This window comes from Hyaena hyaena, unplaced genomic scaffold, assembly GCF_003009895.1.
Source record: "Hyaena hyaena isolate Hyena2069 unplaced genomic scaffold, ASM300989v1 scaffold_512, whole genome shotgun sequence".
NCBI classification, from domain to species: Eukaryota; Metazoa; Chordata; class Mammalia; order Carnivora; family Hyaenidae; genus Hyaena; species Hyaena hyaena.
The window spans coordinates 563889-585470 of NW_024081143.1; the positions used below are offsets into that span (position 1 = coordinate 563889).

The 21582-nt window shown below is 41.5% G+C and overlaps 1 pseudogene; it reads left to right on the plus strand.

Moving 5' to 3' along the window:
- The first annotated feature begins 4747 nt into the window (after nt 1-4747).
- Nucleotides 4748-21582, plus strand: part of LOC120247290 — a 29414-nt pseudogene continuing 12579 nt past the window's right edge.

Sequence of the window (21582 nt, forward strand, 5' to 3'; positions counted from 1 at the left end):
TTGATTACCTCCTAAAACAGGCTTCTGTAATCATTGCAGTAACTCAAAGGGCAAAGTTACCAAGTAGAGAAAATGCCCAAATTAAGCCTCACACAAAATTGTCTCAAATAATGATGACCCCATATGGAATGAAACCAATGGGAAACATATAAATGGCACCTGCATTCTGTACCTGGGGAATGTATGTAGGAAAGATAATGCACAGAGTAAAAGCATGAGGCTTTGAGGTCTGAAAAACCTAGCTTGAACTTAATTCAATATTAATCAGTTTTATGAAACTCAAGCAAGTTGACTGGTCCTCTGTTTTCTCATTTATTCAACAGAGAGAAGGTTATAAAATCATACAGTTTTTATGAGAGCTGAATGTGAGCATGCTTCTGAAGGGCTGGCTGCAGAGGAGATGCTCTACAGGGTTTTAGCTAGGGCTATTCACATGTCATATCCTTACTCAGCACCGTAATGCAATAGACCTGTCAAATCACACAGTGAGGCGTCAAACTGGAATTTGAACCCAGGACTCTCCGAATCCAAAGTTCTTTCTCATAAACACTACATTTTGTTGTTTTTCTGGGCTTGGAACTCTGCCAGCCCCTTGGTCACTGCTCAGTAAACTATCACAGTAATTACTATTATCTTTCACGTCTGTACCCAGGACAATTTTGCCTAGATCATAGTGTGTATTCCATTTCCCAGTGACCCAGTTTTTATGTAGAAGCAGTCCCCCCACAGTGCTGGTGGAGCCTTGACAGCTCCATACCCGGAAGTCTTGGGCCTTCTGAAACCTTCTCTTCAGTGTCACAAATTCTTAATGGGGGAAGGTCAAGGAAATCTCATTTCATTGATAAGCATAAAAAGTTATGTGCTGTGTCCTTCATCTGAATTACACATTTTCATCTATTTGTAATAGTTTTGTTTTTCTGGTTATGAAGTTTGAATTATGACTTCCCTCCCTTTATAAAACTGGTTATGAGGAAGAATAAAACAGAACAGGTAAGAATATTTTGGAAACAAAGAATGGAGAATAGTATATGCTATACAGATATTCAAAAAGCTAAAAAGTGAAAACAATGTCAAAATAATTTGCAAAAATAAGTAGGTCAAGGAAACAAAATATAAAATCTCAAGTATAAAATATAAAGTAGTATTGAGCTGGTGTTTCTAATCAATGAGGAAAGGTTCCATCACTTGATAAACACCACACATTCAGGTGAAAACCGTAAGCTCTTTTCCCCATCTCACAACATTTGGCAAACATTATTTCAGATGGATTAAACATTTAAATGAATAAAGTAAAACTACAAAAGAAGCAGAATACACAGGTGAATTTTTCTGTGACCTCAGGGAGGGAAAATGGTATTTGCAACAAAAAAGCTTGAAAGGAACTATAAGAGACAAATTGTATGTTTGGGCCCTTAAATGCTAAAAGAAATCTGTACGTCAAAAAACATATAAAGCAAAATTGACAGGCAAACACTAAACTGGGGAAAACATTTGCAACATACCCTTCATTTGCTTTCACAGTAATCCTGGGAGGTTGATATTTTCTCCAGTTATATATGAGGAAGTGGAGACCCCAGCATACTTTAATTTTGAAACTTGCTGAGTCACTCTGCTAATGAGCAGAGGGCTGGAATTTGAACCCTTGAACACTGAACGTTGGGGGCTCTTCACCTCACAGCAGACCTCCCCCAGTAAGAAAATAGCCCTAGAAAATTGCTGTCATGTTTAGTTTTGTTTTGTTTCCCCATATAAAGCAGCCATTTACTTTCAGATGAACTGATGTTTGTGCTTCTGCACAGTATTTCCTAACTAGAATAAGATGAAGTTTAATATTTAGTATAATAAAACAGAATTATGATGCTTAAACAAACAGATGAAATGAAAGTAACAACTTAAACAAACAAACAAAGTGAAAGTAACAATACGCCCTGGGAAGTGCTTTGGGATACCCCATTGCCTGCTGAGTGCCAACAGCTTCTCCTGGCACTTGGTCCTTCTCCGGCATGATGTCCCACAAGCTGACAAGGCCGTCCTCTGGAGGTCCGGTCCTCACCCACATTGGTCTCTTTGAAGCCTCCCTGTCCTTCCCACCTCTACCCCTCCTCTTATCCAGCATGGGATGTATCATTTTTTTTTCTCCCTGGAATACCTTTGGTCATTATAGGTACCTAGAAAACTCACTTTTCAAAACAGTATCAGGATATCTTCTTTGAAGTCTCCCCAAGAATGAAGTAGTCACTCCTTGTAAATGCCTTCTGTACATCTCTTAAAGCAGATCACATCAGGGTGCAATTATCTGTTCACCTATCTGATTACTTTCTTAAGCTGCTCTATTAAGCCTCTGATTCCTCTGGTAGATAACCTTTTTTTTTTTTTTTTTTTTTTTTTAAATCTCTCTGTCCCCTGAATCCAGTACCCAGTCTGGAATGTTGTAAGAGCTGCATAACTATCTAGTGAACTGAGTCAACTGCATGGTAAAACAACAGTGCTCCCTGTTCATTCTTAAATACATTCATCTGAGTCGCATACTCCATAGTCCATCACCTAGCAGCAGAATAGAAGGGGGGGAGGGAGCTTAGACAAATGCCAATCTATAGTCCCCCAGGGGACCAAATGCCAGCAGAGTCAACCTTAGGTCACCATTGTCCTGTGGAAGAGGCATTGATCATTGAAATCAAGAGTTCAGGAAAACCTTGGGAGTGAGGAACTCAAGGCTTTTCCTCTCCCTGGGCCACTTTTCCCAGCAGGGACATCCTAAGGAGGGTCCAGGACCCATTTTCTGGGTTCTCGTTTTTATACAATTAAACACAGGGTATAAAGAACATGAGTCATGGTTCTGGAGGAAAAGAACACAATGAAGAAATAACTCATGGTATAATGAGGACCTTGGAAGAAGGAGCACTCTACTCATGAGCTTCAGGCTTTAGGACAATGAATAGTCCACTGTGTGCATCCAGGACCCGTCTCGAGTCACTGCCAAGCAAGCTTTCTGCCAGGACACCTTGGTCCATCACATGGCTCCCAACTCAGTCAGGGGCATCTGTCCATGCTTGTCCTGCTCTTCTGCCTGGCATAGGAAGTGTGTGAATCTTTTGAGGAGCTAGAAGTGGGACTCTTCTAAGAAAGGACCCTCCCACCCCCACAGCTTTATACCTTCTCTGTATGATCTCACTGTGTTATCTTTATTATCAACAACGAAGTGTTTTTGAGCCCCGACTCTGTTCCAGATATTTTCCAGGTGCCAGGGTACAAAGGTGAACATCATGTACAGGGAATTCTTCACACCCATCTCCAAGGAATTCACAGCCTAACATGTGGGCCAGAAGTGCATTCACATCCACATGCACACAAAGTCATTAAGAGGTTGAATTCCCAATGAGTGACACAAGGATGACACTGGAAAATGAAGTAAGAGAAAGAGTGGAGAACTGGAGCCAGAGGCATCAGGGACCAAGTCTTGGCTGTGTCCCTTTGAAGGCCACAAAGAAAACAGATTAAAACAAACACTTTGGAGTAAGGGAGTGCTGGATTTAAATGCCTGCCCTGCTTCTTGATTCCAAAACAATGGCCACAACCTCATGTAGCATCAGTTTTCTCATCTAAAAATGGGGGGATAATATTTATCATTAGTTTGGGGTAAGAGTTAGTCTTCTCACATAAATGTCCTCCAGGCTTCAGCAGCCTGTGGGTAGAAATGAGGACTTAACCACTCTGTATGCCCAGCATTTTCAACAGCATTGCTTTCACCTTCAGTCTTCAGTCTCTGCATTGTCTGTCCATTTACCTACAGTATCTCGTAGATTGATACAGTCTGCTTGTCTCACTGTAGCCAGGGCTTTATTGCCCCCCCCACAGCCATGGCCAGGGCTGCCACCAAAATGCCCTCCTGGCCCATAGTCCCCTACCATACCCAGAGATTTCTGGGGTCACTGAAGAATCCCAGTCTTCTGCTTTTCTCCTGCCATGACTTTTTCACTTGCTACTGTCCTTAGCTATATCTACCACTACCATGATCAGTCACTTTGGCTTGACTATGAGCCTTTATCATGCAGTGCTCTGGGCCGGAGCCCTGCTGCTCCAGCTGCATGGGTCTCTAATTGCTGCTCTTGCTGCTGCTACTACTTACTACTACTACTACTACTACTACTACTACTACTACCACCACCACCACCACCACCAACAACAACAACAACATTATTGTCACTGTTATCAGACTCTACAGACTGGTAGGATTGGATTGTAAGGAAGGGCAAGTGTATGCATTCAGTCATTTAAAACACCTGTGAAGTGACACTTATGTGCACTGAGCACTGCTTCAGACAGTAAGGATATAATAGTGAGCAAAGCTAACCCAATCCTGTCCTCATCCACAAGATTACAGTCTAGAAATCTCTCTTCTCTCCCACTTCAGGTCTGGAGGAGAGAACACCACAATCTCCCTCTGTCCCATGGTGAGCTCTTTCTCAACACTGCAGCACCCATGACTTTGCTCCTGCCACTGGCACCTCCAACAGCGTCCACTTGATTCTAGGGGGTGGGAGTAACATTCACTTCAAAATAACAAATGTATCCACTCCAGCTCCTGCCAGTCACGACTCTCTGGGGGTGCCATTTTCTTTGGGTCCTTGATCATAGCAAACATTAGTAAAAATTGCTCCCAATTCTCAGAACTCTGTGGTCCCAACCAGATAATTTTTTCAAAGGAGGATAATCTTATTTTCATTGGCTCACTTTCATGGTTGTCAAGATGTGTAATACTGGACAGAAAAGACAAAGGATGGTTTTGGAATGTGATGGAGAAATTACAAAATGGCAAGGTCATTTTTCCCTCACGTTAATGAGGATTTGCTTCTTTTTTCTCTCCAACTAAGTTTAAGGCATCTTCGTCTCCTTTGTGATGCATATTCATTCTAACCTTGCTTCTAGGCGCTCTCCCAATACTTTCCCATTCCCTGGTACCCATACCAGTTTTCTCCCCTTTAAAGCAGGAGTTATAGGCATATCAACCTCACAGTATACATTAAGTACTGAATTTGAAGGAGTATGTTCAGAGTAGGGATCATAGAAACCTATAGAACACAGCCATGGAACACAGTAGAGCGGTTAAAGGCACCAGCTTTGGAGGTTAGGATCCTGGCCCCTCTATTTTCTGTTAGTGACCTTGGGCAGATCAATTAACCTCTCTATGGCTTGTTTTCTATTCAAAAAAAAAGGAATACAATAGCTACTTTAAACGTTATTCTAATAACTTATAAATCATGTCTGTAAAACAGGTGGCACAGAATCTTTTACATAATACATATCACAAATACATGCTAGTGTTTGATTGTATGGTGAATTTTACTAAATCTTCTTCCTTTTGCCTCGGCAGTGCTCGTTATTTGCTGTCTTGATCTTCTTTTTTCTCCTCATGCAGTTCTTTTTTTTTTTCTTGTGTTTTGTTTTTGTTTGCTTTTGTTTTTGTTTTGTTTGTTCAGGGTACGGCTGAGCTCTGAGTATGACACAAAATTAGGAGATAGCACGTGTTTCCTGGATCCATATGTTGAAGGATCATGGCTGAGCACGGGCTATGCTGTGGAGCAGACAGTTCCACAGGAGCACAGAGGCTACACTACCGTGGGCCTGGCAACACTCTGCGGTGTCTGCGTAACCGTGGTGGAGCCCGGCAATGGGAACTGCAGTATGTAGGGCCATTGTTTGCACTGTCTTCATCTTTGAGGACATGGCCATGCTTTGAGCTGCCCTCATCTGTCCTCAGTATCTGAGTCGCCCCCTTCTTCACTTGTCATATGAATTCTTGACTATAGAACTGTCCTATTTTTCATATTACTCTAAGTGTTCCTAAGTTAGGCTTCTGTGTGTGCTCTTGGATTGCTGCCATACATCATTCACCTTCACCACTTCTGTGGCTCATGTATTCTTCCCCCGTAGGATATTTTCCCATTCCCCTGCTCAAATCCCCTCCTCTGTTCTCCTTTAGGTCCCATATTTTCAGCATGGCACCTGTCATACCCAGTAACAGTGATTATGGATTAAACCCTATAGAATTAGGTCGTATAGATTGAACCGTATGAAATTGCTCATATTTGACCATCTGATTATTTCACATGATTCAAACTAGTATTAATCTACCCACTTATTAAAATATTAGTTACATGAGAAAGAACTTCTTTTTCTCTACTTTGACAACACTGGGCGCAATGCTTGGTGCATGGTTGATACATGAATAGTATGTATTGAATAACTGAGTTTGGTATACAAAAGTGCTTTATAGACTCTGAATTCCTATTAAAATGTAAGAGATTGCTGCTATAAAACAGTTGAGCATATTATAGTATATTTGCTTAAAAATACGACTTGTCTTTAGAGCCTGATTTGGAGATGAAGAAACAAGTCGATGTGAGACTTTGCACCATGTTAAGTTAAAATATTTTCCTGAGTCAATTCACGGGCAGCCATGAGGATGAGCAAATAACACTTTGGAGAGTTCCTTTTCCATATATATGTGCATATATGTTCTGTGTGTGTGTGTGTGTGTTAGTGTGTGTGTATATTTCTGCTGCTTATAAGTAATTTGCAAATTGCTGCAATAGAAGTTGTAGAGCCATTGAAAGATTTCAGTCAGGGGAACGTTTGTTGAGACCTGTAGTTTGTGGGAAGTACCCTAGCAGCAAGCATGCATGATAGGATGGAGAGGTTGAGAGTGGAAGCTGAGAGAACAAAGAGGAGAAGATACCCAGTCCTAAACTTAGGCCACAGAGGTGGGAGCTGAGAAGAGGAAATGGACAGGAAAACTGAAAGTGAAATGGAGGGAAAACTGAAAGTGAAATGAAAAGTCTGCACTGATCCCCAGATTGGGGTGATAGAGGACCATGTAGAGAGACAGTAATGGCATTCTCTGGTGCTTTAGGAAGGAAGACTTTGGGCAGAAAGATAATGATACTGACTTTGAGCATATTGAGTGGGAGGTATCACTGTCCAAGTCTAGAATTGACCTTGCAAAGTGAATAGGCTGGCACTGTCTCTTGTTTTGATCTGATTCTGTTTTCCTATTTGGTTGATGTAGAGACAATGGATCAGGGAAGTGGCTTGAATGGCCAGAATAATGGGGGAAACAAAGCAAGAAGAAATAGGGCTGGTCCTGAACTCAGGACTAAGGCATTCTGTAATCTCTTCATTATCTGTCCACCTAGTAGAAAGTTCTGCTGGAATTAATGGATGTCAGCTATTCAGTATGCTTGGCCTCCTTAGGATTAGATGTACTCAGAAATTGACTAGTGAGCACTACTTTTAGGATTTTAATTAATCATTAACTGGTTTGCCCTCCGAGCACTTTTTGCTCCTGCTTTGAATTTTTAGACAGATGGCAGGCAGTAATGTTCTCAGCCTTGTCATCTATTCACATGGCAGCTGAAATATCAAGCACGGACTTGGAGAAGGATCATAATTCATTATAATTAGTCTTCTTTGATCGCTTGTCCTTTGTCCTAAGTACAGTAGCAGCATTTAATTGTGGCTGAAGTATTTGTCAAGAACAACATCCAAACTGCTCACTCTCTCTCCATAAATGCCCAAGGACATGACTGATAGGGAGAAGCCACATTCCCACATCTTTTTGGAAATAGCTCTCAAGTAGTAGAAGGACTGGATTTAGAAACACAGACCTGCATATGGGCATGATCCTGCATTCTGGATCATGCCAGTTGATATTGTTAATTAAGCAATACTGCGAGAATTTAGAGAGAACACAGCTAATAGCAAATGAGGGCCTACTATGTGCTTGAAAATTCATTGACATGACCTCAATTGATCTCCATTCCATTCCATTCCTCCATTCCAAGGCTGGATACATGGGCAAAATCATTTAGCTGCCACATGGCAGAGCCAGGAGGCAAAACCCCTCATCTGCCTGAATCAGAACTCCTACTTGTGTCCTGGTTTCTTTGGCTGTACCCTGTTGGAGTGGATTTTGGGGCAAACCAAGTTAGATGGTAAAATAAAATAGATAGCACCATATCACTGTCTGAATCTTGAAAAGGTTGTCCTGGGGGTGACACTGAGAGGGGAAGTTGCAGGGCAATATATTGCTACAAATTCATTTCCTGTTTGGTTAAGGAAGACTATTGTTATCAAGTAAAGGGATAATGGTTTCTTCTGTCTGTAGTGTGATTTAGACTTTAATATTAAAAAATTACGGTAAAACCTTGAATTGCCGTAGCTCGTTCTGCGAATGTTCTGCAAGACGAGCCGACATTTCTAGTAAATTTTAACTTGATAAAATGAGCGATGTCTTATCATAGGAGTAGTGAGTGGTGCCGAATGTCACCTGATCACAACTAAGCCAGTGTTTCTTCTCTCTTGCTCTCGCTCTCCCTCACTGCAGGATTGTGGGTGATCATTTCCCATGTTTGGCATAAATCAGTGATTTTTCAGAATGTTGGAAGGTGCCCACAACTGGCATTAATGTATTTTTTGTCACTTCAAAGCACCTATGGGCAGTCCTTTGCTTTTCCATACATGAGTAAGCTTAGGAATGCTTTACTTCATTCTAGGTCATTGGATAGGTTCCTGTTAAAGTTTCACTAAAAGAAAAAGATTCTGTTGAGCCAATAGATAGCAGTGATTCCATAAGTGATAGTGCAAGTCATCCTATACAATAACCCCCCTCTCTCTTGTCTCCCTCACATTAGCCAAGAAGATTTTCAAAGGAAAGCACAGGTTACTTAATTTATATTATTTTTACATTTTGTATTTTCTTTATTATTTTGTGTTATATCACAGCATTTTAGTCATTTTTATATGAATATTTTGGGGTTGTGAAATGAATCATCTGAGTTTCCATTATTTCTTATGGGAAAATTCACTTTCATATACAAGTGCTTTGGATTACAAGCATGTTTCTGGAATAAATTGTGCTTGTAAACCAAGGTTTTACCGTAATTATCTGACTTAGTTGTCAAACTTTATCCTCATTCACCTGAGTCTTAAGGGTTAGATGAGAAAAGGGATATTAATAATAAAATATGAGGAAATTGAGGCTTACAGGACGCCACAGCCATTAAGGGTCAGGTAGTGTTCAAATCATCAGACTGTAGAAAAATAAATTCATTTGCTCTCTCCAAAATAAGATCCCAAGCAGAAGCAAACATATATGAAGAATTAGACTCAGAAAAAATTTTCTTAGTGGCTGACATCCACCTCGAAGTCATATGGTTAGGGTTTGCTTCTTTCTACTTTTCAATTTTTGACACTAAGTGATAATTATAGAGCCTGAGAAGCACCCAGTGCATTTGCAAGAGCTAATTGACTCGAAGGAGGGAAGGCTGATTGTGCAGCAGAATCCAAACTACCAATTAAAAGAGAAGGGATCCACATGCACATGATATCCAGGATATTTATATCACAGAGAAGTAGAAGAGCCAGTCTTCCCTGCCACTGTGGAGATAGCCAGTAAGTCAAAGGGCCTGGCCCCAGGGTGGTTAGATTGAGGCCAAGACCATAGTGAGGGCTGAGAAGCCCACTCTTTCGGCAGGCTCCCAGACTTTAATGAGTGTTTCAGAGGCTCCACTCCCAAAGGCTAAAATGGAATCTTGGCAAATGAAAAGATTGGATTCAATGTACAGTGAGAGAGGAAATCAGGCAAACAGGAGCTGTATCAATCAAATAATTGTCAAAGAATCAGCCTCAGAATAGACTAATAATTGGAGTTTATAGTGTTTATGGCCCTTACAACAGCAACCACTTAAGAAGCAAGAGTATTTTTTTTTCTTACAAATAGTTTGTCAAGTTGGTTTCTATATAACACCCAGTGCTCATCCCCACAAGTGCCCTCCTCCATGCCCATCTCCCCCCTCCCCTCCCACACCCATCAGTCCTCAGTTTGTTTCTCAGCATTCAAGAGTCTCTCATGGTTTGCCTCTCTCCCTTTCCCCCACCATTTTCCCCTTCTTCTCCCCCATGGTCCTCAGTTAAGTTCCTCGTAATCCTCCTATATGTGCAAACATGATATTTGTCCTTCTCTGCCTGACTTATTTCGCTCAGCATAACACCCTCAAGGTCCATCCATGTTGCTACACACGGACATTAAAAATATTTTTAAAAATAAATATTTTGTTTGTTGTTTTTGTATTTGTTTATTCTTTTTACTTTCCTTCCTTAGAGTATTATCCCCATTTACAGAGGGAAATGCCTGGTCCTACTGTCCCCTGTCTTTTTTTTTAATATTTTAAAAAATATTTTTATTTATTTCTAGGAGAGAGAGAGAGAGAGAGAGAGAGAGAGAGAGAGCGTGAGCAGGGGAGGGTCAGAGAGAGAGGGAGATACAGACTCTGAAATAGGCTCCAGCTGGCAGTCAGCACAGAGCCCGACGCGGGGCTCGAACCCACGAACCGCGAGATCATGACCTAAGCAAAAGTCAGACGCTTAACCGACTAAGCCACCCAGGCACCCCTATTGTCCCCTGTCTTGGGGCTAGAAGAACCAGGGCATGAATCTAGGTTTTTGACTTCTGTTTGCAGCCCCAGGGGACTGTCCACACTTAATGGGAGCTGGGACTGGTAGGGAGTGTCCTAAGGTTTGGTTTGTGGCTGATTCCCCAGGAAACCTTTAAAAAAAAAAAAAAATCTGTCTTACTGAACTGTTTCTGTACAGTGGCACACAGGCGTGGCTGCAAGGCTAACGATAATGGAGTTGTTAATTGAATAACAGTGCTGGCACAAAGTTATAGCCATGGTGGGGTCTTAATTAGGTTCTGGCTGAAGCAGAGAAGGAACACATTTGTGGGAGGTTCTGGTTGGTTAAATTGGTATCAAGTTAAGAGGTTTCCCTCTAGGATGTCTCAAGTCAGTCACCACGTGGCTCAAAAAATTGTCCAACCTTGGGGTTCTAAGGAGGCCAGTTTCTCAGAAGAAAGGGCTCGCTTCCCCATTGGCTAGCTCCATTGAGTAGATTAGCCTGGAAATTCTTTATATTCCCTGACTGACAGTTTAACTTCAGAGGCTTCTCAACTGTGAGTCCAAATTTTCTGTCCCACTGGCAAGTGCTAAAGGCTGACTGTATATCTGAGTGCCCAGGGCTGAAAAGCAGTTAGCAGTCCCCACTGGGTAGTTTTGCAAAAGAAGTTAAATGTTTCTGGTAAAGAAATTAAGATCAGGGAGGAACCTGAGACTCTGGCCCAGGACCTGGGAGCTGAGGGGCTAGAATACCAGTCTGGAGTAGTGGGGACAGCAGTGAAGTCCCTTGGACTTTATATTAAATGCAACCTCTACTTTCCACTGCTTATGGAGACAGGACCCTCATATTAATATTGCTGAGCCCTTTACAATACCTTTAAAATGTGCATAATCATTTCTACATCTAAGAGCAGTCATGGAGATTAGATGAGGTAGAGTATGTGACACACATAACCATGCACACGGTAAGTGGTCAGGGAACTTGAATTGATTCTGGATCTATCCGGCCTGGGAAGCTTCTTTAAGAGCCGATTCTGTCTATCAGGATGTATCTCACTTGCATAGAGTGATTGCCTAAGCCCACGTGTCCCTGCTTAGACTCCGGTCCCAACCTGCGAGACTTCATTGCTTCTGCCCCATGTGCCACATGCCATTCCCTTGACCTTATCTTTTTTTGCCTTTACTGCCAAGCACCTGCCTCTGGCCTTTCTATTTTATACATGATCAAAGCCCTCTCATTCTCTGACTATTCCTCCAGTGTCTCTCTCTTTCTTAGTTGGTGCAGCATCTCTTACTGCTTCTGGAATAATACCCTTCTACACTCAACTACCATCCTTTGGGATCATGGACTCCAGAAAAAGAGCCTACTAGCCCTTCATCCCTGAAGAGAATATGTGTCATAAGAGGCACTTGGGACGTGCCTGGGTGGCTCAGTCAGTTGAGCATCCGACTCTTGATTTTGGCTCAGGTTGTGATCCCAGGGTCCTGGGATAGAGCCCCACATCAGTCTCCTTGCTGAGTGCGGTGGAGCCTCCTTGAGATTCTCTCTCTCTCTCTCTCTCTCTCTCTCTCTCTCTCTCTGCCCCATTCCCCTACTCCTGCTCTCTCTTGCTCCACCCTCCACCATAAAAAATTAAATTAAAACAGGCACATATTTGGAGATCCCTAAAGCAGTGTCCTGGCCCCTTTCTTTGGCTCCTTGATAGATTCTGTTGGGAAGGAATTACCTCAATATCCACTTTTTATGGGAAGTAGACTCATGAGACTGACCATCTAGACAAGGGCCGAATGAAGCAGAGAACAAGGTCAGCCAGGGCCTAGATTATGGACTTCTTCTAGGTGGAAACAGGTAGGCAGTGGGGGCCAAGAAGCCAGAAGAAGACAGGTAAGTAAGCAGGATTCTGCCTATAGAAAGGTGATGAATGATAAGCCTGTAGGAAGGGAGAGTCAGCAGACCCCAGGCCTGGGGTTCAGTACTGGGCTCTGAAAACAAGGAAACAGCATTAAGGAGCAGGCATGTTCTCTAGAAGTCATAGCAGAGTACTTCTAGGAAGACAGTCAGAGTCTCCTAGACTCGAGTTTCTCAAGGAGGCCTAGGGAGGAACATAGTGTGGCCTCCATCTCAGAAGGAGTTGATATGATCAGGGCATTGATTCCCTGGCTTAGGCACAAGACCCAGAGCCAATTATTAGAGCAACACACAGTATGGAGGTAGAAGCAGGGAAGGGGAAAGGGGTGTCATGCTGGGCTGTAGGACTCTGGGCTTGAGCCCCCTGATTGGGGCAGTTGAACAATGAATGAAGGCAGAGTAAGCCCAGATGGAGAGGCCTGCAAAGAGCTGAAGGGACAGGCAAGCTGGCAAGTTCACAGACTGACTGCAGAACCCCGGTGAACTTATCAAAAAAGTGGCCATTATCACATATTTGCCTACTCTGCAGGAGATAGGGTCACCTGTGATAACACGTGAAAGAGCTCTACAAACAGTAAAGCTCTGCACTTGATTTACAAGTTTATTCTTTGATTATAGAACTGCTGGTATTTTTTGAGCTCATCATAATGTTAACTAAATGTTAGCTGTTCAAATATTTGTAATTATTATTATAGCAGGAGAAACTCTGAGATATTAATTTATATGTATGCATTGTCTCTTTTCCCCATTCAAGAAGGTCATAGGCTCTAGGCTTCCTGACCTACAAGATGCTTTAGTTCCTAATTTTATCTTCTGCAAGCTGCCAAATTCATAATGAAGATTTAAGAGACCGTGTACCTCCGTGGGCAACAAGGAAAAATAGAAGATGTTTCCCTTGATGAAAAAGCAATCTGCAGTTGAGGATGGAAGAAAAAGGATTATGGGTCCCCTAGAAGAGAGAATAGGTGTCCTGTTTTCTGGACATATTCTGGGAAGGTGTCCTGCCTTCAGAGAGGGAAATCTGTGCATCTAGAACAAAGGGTTCCAGGGCCCCAGCTGCTGGTTCTAAAGGAAACAGGAGGGCATGGACAGTAGAACACTAATTAGTAACCCATGGGGATTGGTGCCCTGTGATTGAGCCAGAGCATCAAGGTACCAGGGCGTTCTGGACCTGATACCATTATGAGGTTTGCTGGAGGCTGGAATTTAATCTCAGTCATGAGTATGTTTGATCTTATTTCCTCCTTGGCAAAGAAGGCTATTTGGAGTTAAATTTAAGTTGTTTTCAAGAAAACAAACAGTATGACCTTTCTGCACACATACGCATGTGTGTCTTAAAGGTTCACACATTGTGTATCATTGTTCTGTGACCACATGCCTCCTGTGGGAAATGGAGAACATTTCCCCATCACCTGTTAGATGCTGCCCCTGTTGCCAGCATGTCACTAAGGCCAACATGTTTCATCCTCAGAATAACTTATGAAGTATTAGTGTACCATTTGTGTAGATAAGAAAATTGAATTAATAATGGTGAAATGACATTGCACTGAGATCTGTGGTTCATATCAGAACTGGGCTTTGAACCCAGATTGTGTGATTCCAAGGCCCAGGTTCCCTCTACCACCCTGCACACCGGTCACCCAAGTAGAAGGAGATTCGAGGTAGCAGTGTTCATGCCTCGTGAGGGAAAGACATAATGAAGTGTGATATAAAATAGTTCTCTTGAGTGTATATGGGTGTCAGGTCTTGATAGAGAGCACAGCTGAGGGGCTGGATCTTCGAGGAGGGTGAGGTCACATTTTAAAGACCTTCAATATGACCTAGACCTGTTTCATTTTGGAAAAACAGTTGTCATCCCTCCCCTGCCCCCATAGCATTGAGGAGAGAACTTCTGTGGAGATTTCCTGGCATTGTCCAGGAGACAAGTGATACAAAATCACCTGACAGGTTTCTCCTAGGCAAAGAATTATGTGAGGATGCTACTGAATTACAGCCGGGAATAGAATGGACCGCAGGTGCTGCAGGTACTGGGACATGCCTCACTGAATATCAGCTGGTGCTTTAGATCTATTGCATGTAATTGAATCTTCAGCATGGCTAGCAGAAGTAGCTATTCTGATCACCATATTCCGACGGAACTTCAAGGACATGAGGGAGGGTAAGGGAGAAATTGATGGCAGCGGAAAGAGACAAAGAGAAAATACCTATGTACTTAAATCAATGACAATGGGATGGTGAGAGAAAAAACAAGCAAGTTTCCTGACTTCTTGCTATAGCAGAGCAAAGTTTCCTATAGTTGAGGAAGACAAGCTCCAAGTCAATCAGTCCTCAGTTTCTTTGTGAAATGAGTGAGCATACCTTCAACTTATCATTTCCAACTGTAACTAAGTTTGTAGTTAATAAATAAATAGCTGTATTTATTGCCCTGTGGAGTTCTTTTTCATTTGCTTTTCAAAACTGGTACTTTTGGGGGAAGGAGACGTGTTTCTTCCCTCCCTTCCTTCTTTCCTTCTTTGTGTTTTTTTCCTCCTATTTTCTTCTTCTTTTTCTGCTGCACACATTTATTGAGCACCTGTGTGTAACCAGGCACTGAGATAAGTGCAAACGAGACAGGGGCCATCAGACACAAAGAGCTCATGGTCTAGGCTATAAAGAAACCCAGATCCAACTGAATATGTCAAAGAAAGATCCACAGAGTCAGAAGCATTTAAAACAGATCTTGAAAGATGGGTAGCATTTCCATAGGCATAGGCTGCCGTTTTGGGGGAGGAAGATAGGACACTCTCTGTGAGGAACCTCAGTGACTGCACTGGTAAAGCCCTCAACTTGAGGGCGTGACCATTTCTAGGCCATGGTAGTTAGAATAGGTGTAAGTCAGCGAGACATGTTCCAGGCCCTTGCAAAGGTAGAGGGTGTGGTCTCTGAATGCCCAAGAGTCTGGCTTTCTCCTCTGGGCACCAGATCTTTTTGAAGCTTCCTGAATGGTGAGATGCATGGTCAGCATGGGGACATGTGCTCATGTGTGTCTGAATGAGCATTTGTTCAAGATGTTTACTTACTAGATATTGAAGCTCAAATTAGAAGATGAGAAAAGGCCGTATATCATCATTATTGTTTCCCTCCTAATCACTTTCTTGATATGGTCAAAACAGAGCCAGGAGTGATCATTTTAACTTGTATCTTGAGGTGTGCATACTAAGAAGTTTAGCGTAATGGCAAACTATTGCCTTCATTCCATCCCACCTTGTCAATTGTGTAAAACTGGGTCCTGGTTCTGCCCTTTCAGACTGTCTATGAAGAGGTTCCTGGGGGGCTGTGCGTATTCTCACATTAGGTGATGGCCTAACCTCTGGCTTCTTCAGTAACCCTGCTTCGGAGCTACAGGCCTTAAACTCCATGCTATTAGACATGGCATAAAAGTAGGCCCATTGGTTTCTGACTTCCCTTTAAGCTTTTTCTCCTTAAATATGTCAGGTGACATAGATTATTAATATTTTCAGTAAAGATATTTTCCAACGACACCCAGGTAGCTTGGTGAAAATCATTCAAGCCTTGAAGACAAACAAGAGCTGGTAAAAGTTCTAATTTCACTACTCAGGCCTGGGTAACTGGGTCAGTGGCTGAACCACTCTAGTCTTCCATTTTCTTCTCTCGTGGGAATGCGTTAAAAGGATAATGTGAGATACAGTGTGTTAAAACGTATAATATGTAGTCAATAAAAGAGAAGAGAACTACAGACCCAGAAATAATGGAGAGTTCAGCAGTACTTTGATAAGACTGGAGGTATTTTGCATCCTCAGAGGCCAATGAGCACTGAATAAGTACTGTCCAAAGAAAGCTCATAACCTTAAGGCAGGTACAGACCATGTAGAAGATAGAGCCACAGCCACAGCTGGATAGAGCCACAGCCCCGGGTCACAGTCCCAGGGCTCAGGGCCCTCTAGCCATGGTTACATTCTACCCTTGCCCCAGCCCCATCGGCCACCACTGCTTAGCCTCAGATTCTGCAACTCTCCTTTGCACCACACTTATGTTCCCTGAAATTAAATATCAGCTTTAGTTCCTGGAAACAGTCTTTAGTTGAAGTGAGAGATTTCAGACTCCCTCTTGGGATCCTCCTCTCCTGCTCAGTCCATTAGGGGCATCTCTGTGGATAGCTGGGTTGCATCCCATTCCCAAGACTGATGTCTATACACTCCCAGTCTCCTAATGCCTTGGTTCTGCAGCTTCCTCTCTTCTGTCACGTCCCCAAGCTTCTCTGTGTACGAGCTGGCAAGGACTCTCGGCTCCTTCATGGACCGGAACCCTAAATTTCTCCTTTCTGACCCTTTCTGTTCAGCCCCACTAAAACTCTTCTCCGGTAACCAATTGCTTGTTGGCCACCAAGCCACCTAAACTGTTGAGAGAGCATGAGGCATTCTGAAGATACTTGTAAATGCTATTCTTCTAGCACAATTGAATGACATCTTCTCTACAGGCTACATTATGCACGTGTGCACACGCACACACACACAGACAACATATGTATATATTTGTTACTGATAGGTCTAATCTTTTCCAAAGAAAAGGTGCTAACATAACTTCAGGAGAAATTAAAGGACTTTATTAATAATTGAGGTTTTCATGTTTCTTAAAGTTTGGAGCCAAATTATAATTGACTTTTTCAGGAAATAATCCCTCAGCATCTGGTATGTGAAGGGTTATGTATGTGCCAAGAAGGGTAAATTACTAAGTAAGAGTGGATGGTAGAGATAAAAGTCATAATTGAAACTAAAACTATATTTCCTAGAGCAAACACCATCTCTCACTTCCATGTTACTGTAATCTTTTATATCTTCAAATTACCCTTGATCATATTGTTAATGTGTTTTTGCCACTTATAAAAAAAGAATGGCTAGGTATTTGAAAAACCAAACAGATAATTGGGAGCTGAAACCTGAGGCTTTGAAAACATTTTACTCAAAATATATTTATTATGGATATGTATCTGTCACATATAGATGTATATGTAGCAAGATGGATATAGGACACTGAATGCTCTTAAGATACATTAGTTCAATGATCGGAGATTCACAGTCTGCCAAAAATAGATCCAAAGTATGTAAATGACAATTAGCACTCCAGTTATTTGTTATTTTGAGAGAGAAAGAGATTTTTCTTGCTGACTTGCAGTAAGTATTCTCCCTTAAAAATATCAACTTATGACAGAGGCTATTTAATATAATATTTTCTAATGGGTTATCAAACATCTGCATTTAATGGCAAATCCCCATTGGGTATCCCTATCCAAATAATGTGCAGTTCTTCTTGACTAATTCATTTAAGAGGACAACAGACACCTCAGGGGAGACATTTAACGTCTTTCTTCAGAAGGACTCCTGTGCGTGGTAATGAAACCCAAGTGTGTGTTCCTCTTCTTCTCCTTCTTTTTCCATTATTTCAGATAACAGGAATTAATTAGCATCCTGCAGTCTTTCACTGTAAGCTCTACTTTGAGAGACTCATATGCTTAGTGATTTTTTTTGTTGTTTTTTGTTTTGTTTTTGATTTTTTTCCTTATTCTTGAAAATGCCAGAGCTGCTTCTCAAATCTCTTGAATAAGCTTCAAGTAACAATAGGAACAATGCTTCCCTCTCTTTCTGAGTAAACACCCTCTTTTCACTGAGAGAAGGGGTGGGGTGCAGGCATTGTAGAGAAGTGGTGCTCATTTTCCCTCAGCCTATTCACAGTGCCTGCTGCAATTTCTAAAAACAGTCTGCTAGCACAACAATGTACCCACTACAGGATTTCCAACAAAATCAGAGTAGGCTTTCTGTGAACACACCCAACTGTTGATACACATTCTGAAGTAATGCTGTGATTGTACAGCCAGGGAAAATAGTGATGATATTCACGGTTCTTGATGATGTGATGTCTATACACATAGGCTTGCTTTCCTATAGTGTTCAATTTATAATGAGTGCCTATTCTGAGTCAGGCACTGAACTTTGTGCTGTATAAAGAGAGGACATTTACTGTGTCCTTGAGTTTAAAGGGTGACAGGAGTAATAACATAAGTAGAAGATAAATGTTAGATGACAACATGTAAAAAAAAAAAAAGGCAACATGTAGTCATCATCATAGAGAGACCCATCAAATGTATTAGGGTTGAAAAACTTATTTTTCAATATACAACAGTCAAGAGATAGCATGACATCAGTACTATTTCCCCATGGAGTTAAAAATATATATATATACTGGAAACAGACTAAAATAATTGTATAGGAGCTTTGGAAATCAGTCAAAGATCTACAGTGGCCACATGAACACACAGTCAGGAAAAAACCACATTCAAAACAGTTGGCATTGCTGTGGCATTTTCACTCTCCCTCGCCCTTCCCCCCTTTCAGTGTGGCACAGCGTGGTTTGGAGGAAACCAAATACCCTTTATGAACCATAGAGAACAGAGAAGACTTAATATGCAACATGCTAACCTGTCTATGGACTGCCTGATATTTTGGTCTCTGGGTCACCTACAATGGAGTTCAGACAGCCAGAAGGAGCTAGGATTCCAGGCTTGGGAAGCCATGGGAAGTAGTGGGAATGGCTCATGAAAATTAAAATGAGCTACAGACCTACAGACACCTGAGACTAGAATACTGATTGAAAAATACAATAGAAAGAGAAAGCCCCAAGAAGAAGCAAAAATGAGACTCTTGGAGAAAGCATGACATTTAAATATAGTTGCATATATGGGGGAATTGTAAAGAAGCACATGCACAAGGCACAGGGCTCGGGGATATGTATATCCAGAAAAGTCCAGAAAACCTTACGACTTCATAACCAGGCTGATGTATGAATGTCATCCCCTGGATGGAACCAGTCTGCAAAGATTGGGAAAGGTAACTATTTTTTCAAGTGCCCAATTTTTAATAAAGTATTACAAGGCATACAAAGAAACAAGAATGTATGGCATTTTAAAAGGAAGAAAATAATTGCCAGAAACAGTTCCTGAAGAAACAATAGCTTTGGACTTACTAGATGAAGACCTTAAAACAACTAATTTAAATATGCACCAGGAGCTAAAGGAAAACATGGACAAAAACTAGAAAAAATCAAGGAAATAATATATAAATAGAATGAAAATATCAACAGAAAGACATAAATTATATATTAAAAAACACCAAACAGTATGATGGAGATAAAAACACAGTCACTGAATTGAAAAATTCACTATAGAAGTTCAGTAGCAGAACTGCATAGGCAGAAGCAAGCATCAGCAAACTTGAAGAAAAGTCATTTTAAATGATCAAATATGAGGAGCAGAAAGAGAAAACAATGAAGAAAAGTGAACAGAATCTAAGTAATGTATATGACTCCACCTAAAAGATGAATATATTCCCTATGGAAGCTCCAGAAAAAAAGAGAAAGGGGCAGAGAGCTTATATAAAAAATAATAGCTGGAAACTTCCCATATTTGAGTACATAATTAGATATACAAATACAAGAGGCTCAAAAAGCTTCAAACGGAATCCAAAGAGACCCAAACTGGGATGCATTGCAGTCAAACTGAGAGGTCAAAGACCAAGAGAATCTTGAAAGCAGCAAGAAAAAAGCAACATGTTATATACAAGAGAACCTCTATAAGATTATAAGCTAATTTCCCAGGAGACACATTGCAGACCAAGAGATGGTGGGATCATATATTTGACACACTGAAAAAAAAAAAAAAAACCAAAAAAAACAGAAAACCCATCAACCAAGATTTCAAAAAACAAGCTAACTTTACACGATAAGGAGCTAGATAGTCTTCCTCTGATGGCAAAGATGGATAATAGGTCTAGTGGTATCCCTGAGACAGCATGGGCAGGAGAGCATGAACATGGGTAGTCCTGGAGAATTATATGTTCAGCAAGTTCCACAGAAATAAAGGAGACTGTGTATGGGGCTTTTATATGGATGCCTCAGAGTGCACCTGCAGTGTTGGAGGGAGACCACAAACCCTGGTTGTGGCTTGAGGCCTTGGAACTCCAGATCCATAAAAGGAATTATGGGTGGAAATGTTAAGTAACTTTTTTTTTATTTATTTCTAGGAGAGAGAGAGAGACAGCGTGAGCAGGGGAGGGTCAGAGAGAGAGGGAGTCACAGACTGAAACAGGCTCCAGGCTCTGAGCTGGCAGTCAGCACAGAGCCCGACGCGGGGCTCAAACCCACGAACCGCGAGATCATGACCTAAGCGAAAGTCGGACGCTTAACCGACTAAGCCACCCAGGCGCCCCTTAAGTAACTTCTTAAGCACAGAGATGGGGCATAGTGATCTCCGGGAAAAGAAAACAAAACAAACATGATCAAGGCATTGAGATAAGAAACATTTTTATTGAGCTGCATAATAATAGCAGTAACATCACTATGTGGCACTGTAAGTTGAACATATATTATCATAGGGCCCCATTAACTGAATTTTATTACTTTCTCTTTTTCCTGGGGTAATTTGCCTACTACATGTCAGAGCAAGTATTTGACTCCAACAACTTGAGTCCTTGTCCTTGACCACTTATTCTCTATAAATAGAATTAGCTCAGTATAATACTGAGTATGAAGTTATATAGGTCACATTTTAAAGGGCTGACCTTCAGATGGTGGTGTTTATAGGGCATGGTAGAACCTTGAACATTTTTAGCAGGCAAGAGTTGAGAATAGAAATTGCTCTGGGAAGACAATTTGCAACACAAATATGAAATAAGTTGGTGAAAGGCAAGGCTGAAAAGAGAGAGATGCATTAGGGTGCCAAAAGGAACAAGGTCTAAACTAAGATGGGGGGCAGGAATGAATTATGTGCATGCATTGATTGGAAAAGCTTTGAGAAAGTTGAATCAATTGAATTTCGCTGCAGTTAGCTGAAGGGGTCCAAAGATGCTGGTAGAGTTCACAGTGACTCTGGGACATCTCCAATAACTTGTGGCATAAGGAAGCGTAAGGAAGGGAACTTTTGAATTGGTTCGAATTAATTGCAGAAATACCCATTCACATCTTCTTTGGGATTTAAAGAATACATGTTGAAGATGCATAATTAATCTGAAAGTAATAGCATGAATCCTAAATATTTAGGAACCTCAGTACTACCATGGACTAAGCTCTTTAGGGAATCGTGACCTCTGTTGACTGGGTGAGATTTTAGATGTTTGGCAATCACATGGCTGCTCCAGCCATTTGAGATCAGACCAAGTGCTAGCTTGTATCTCT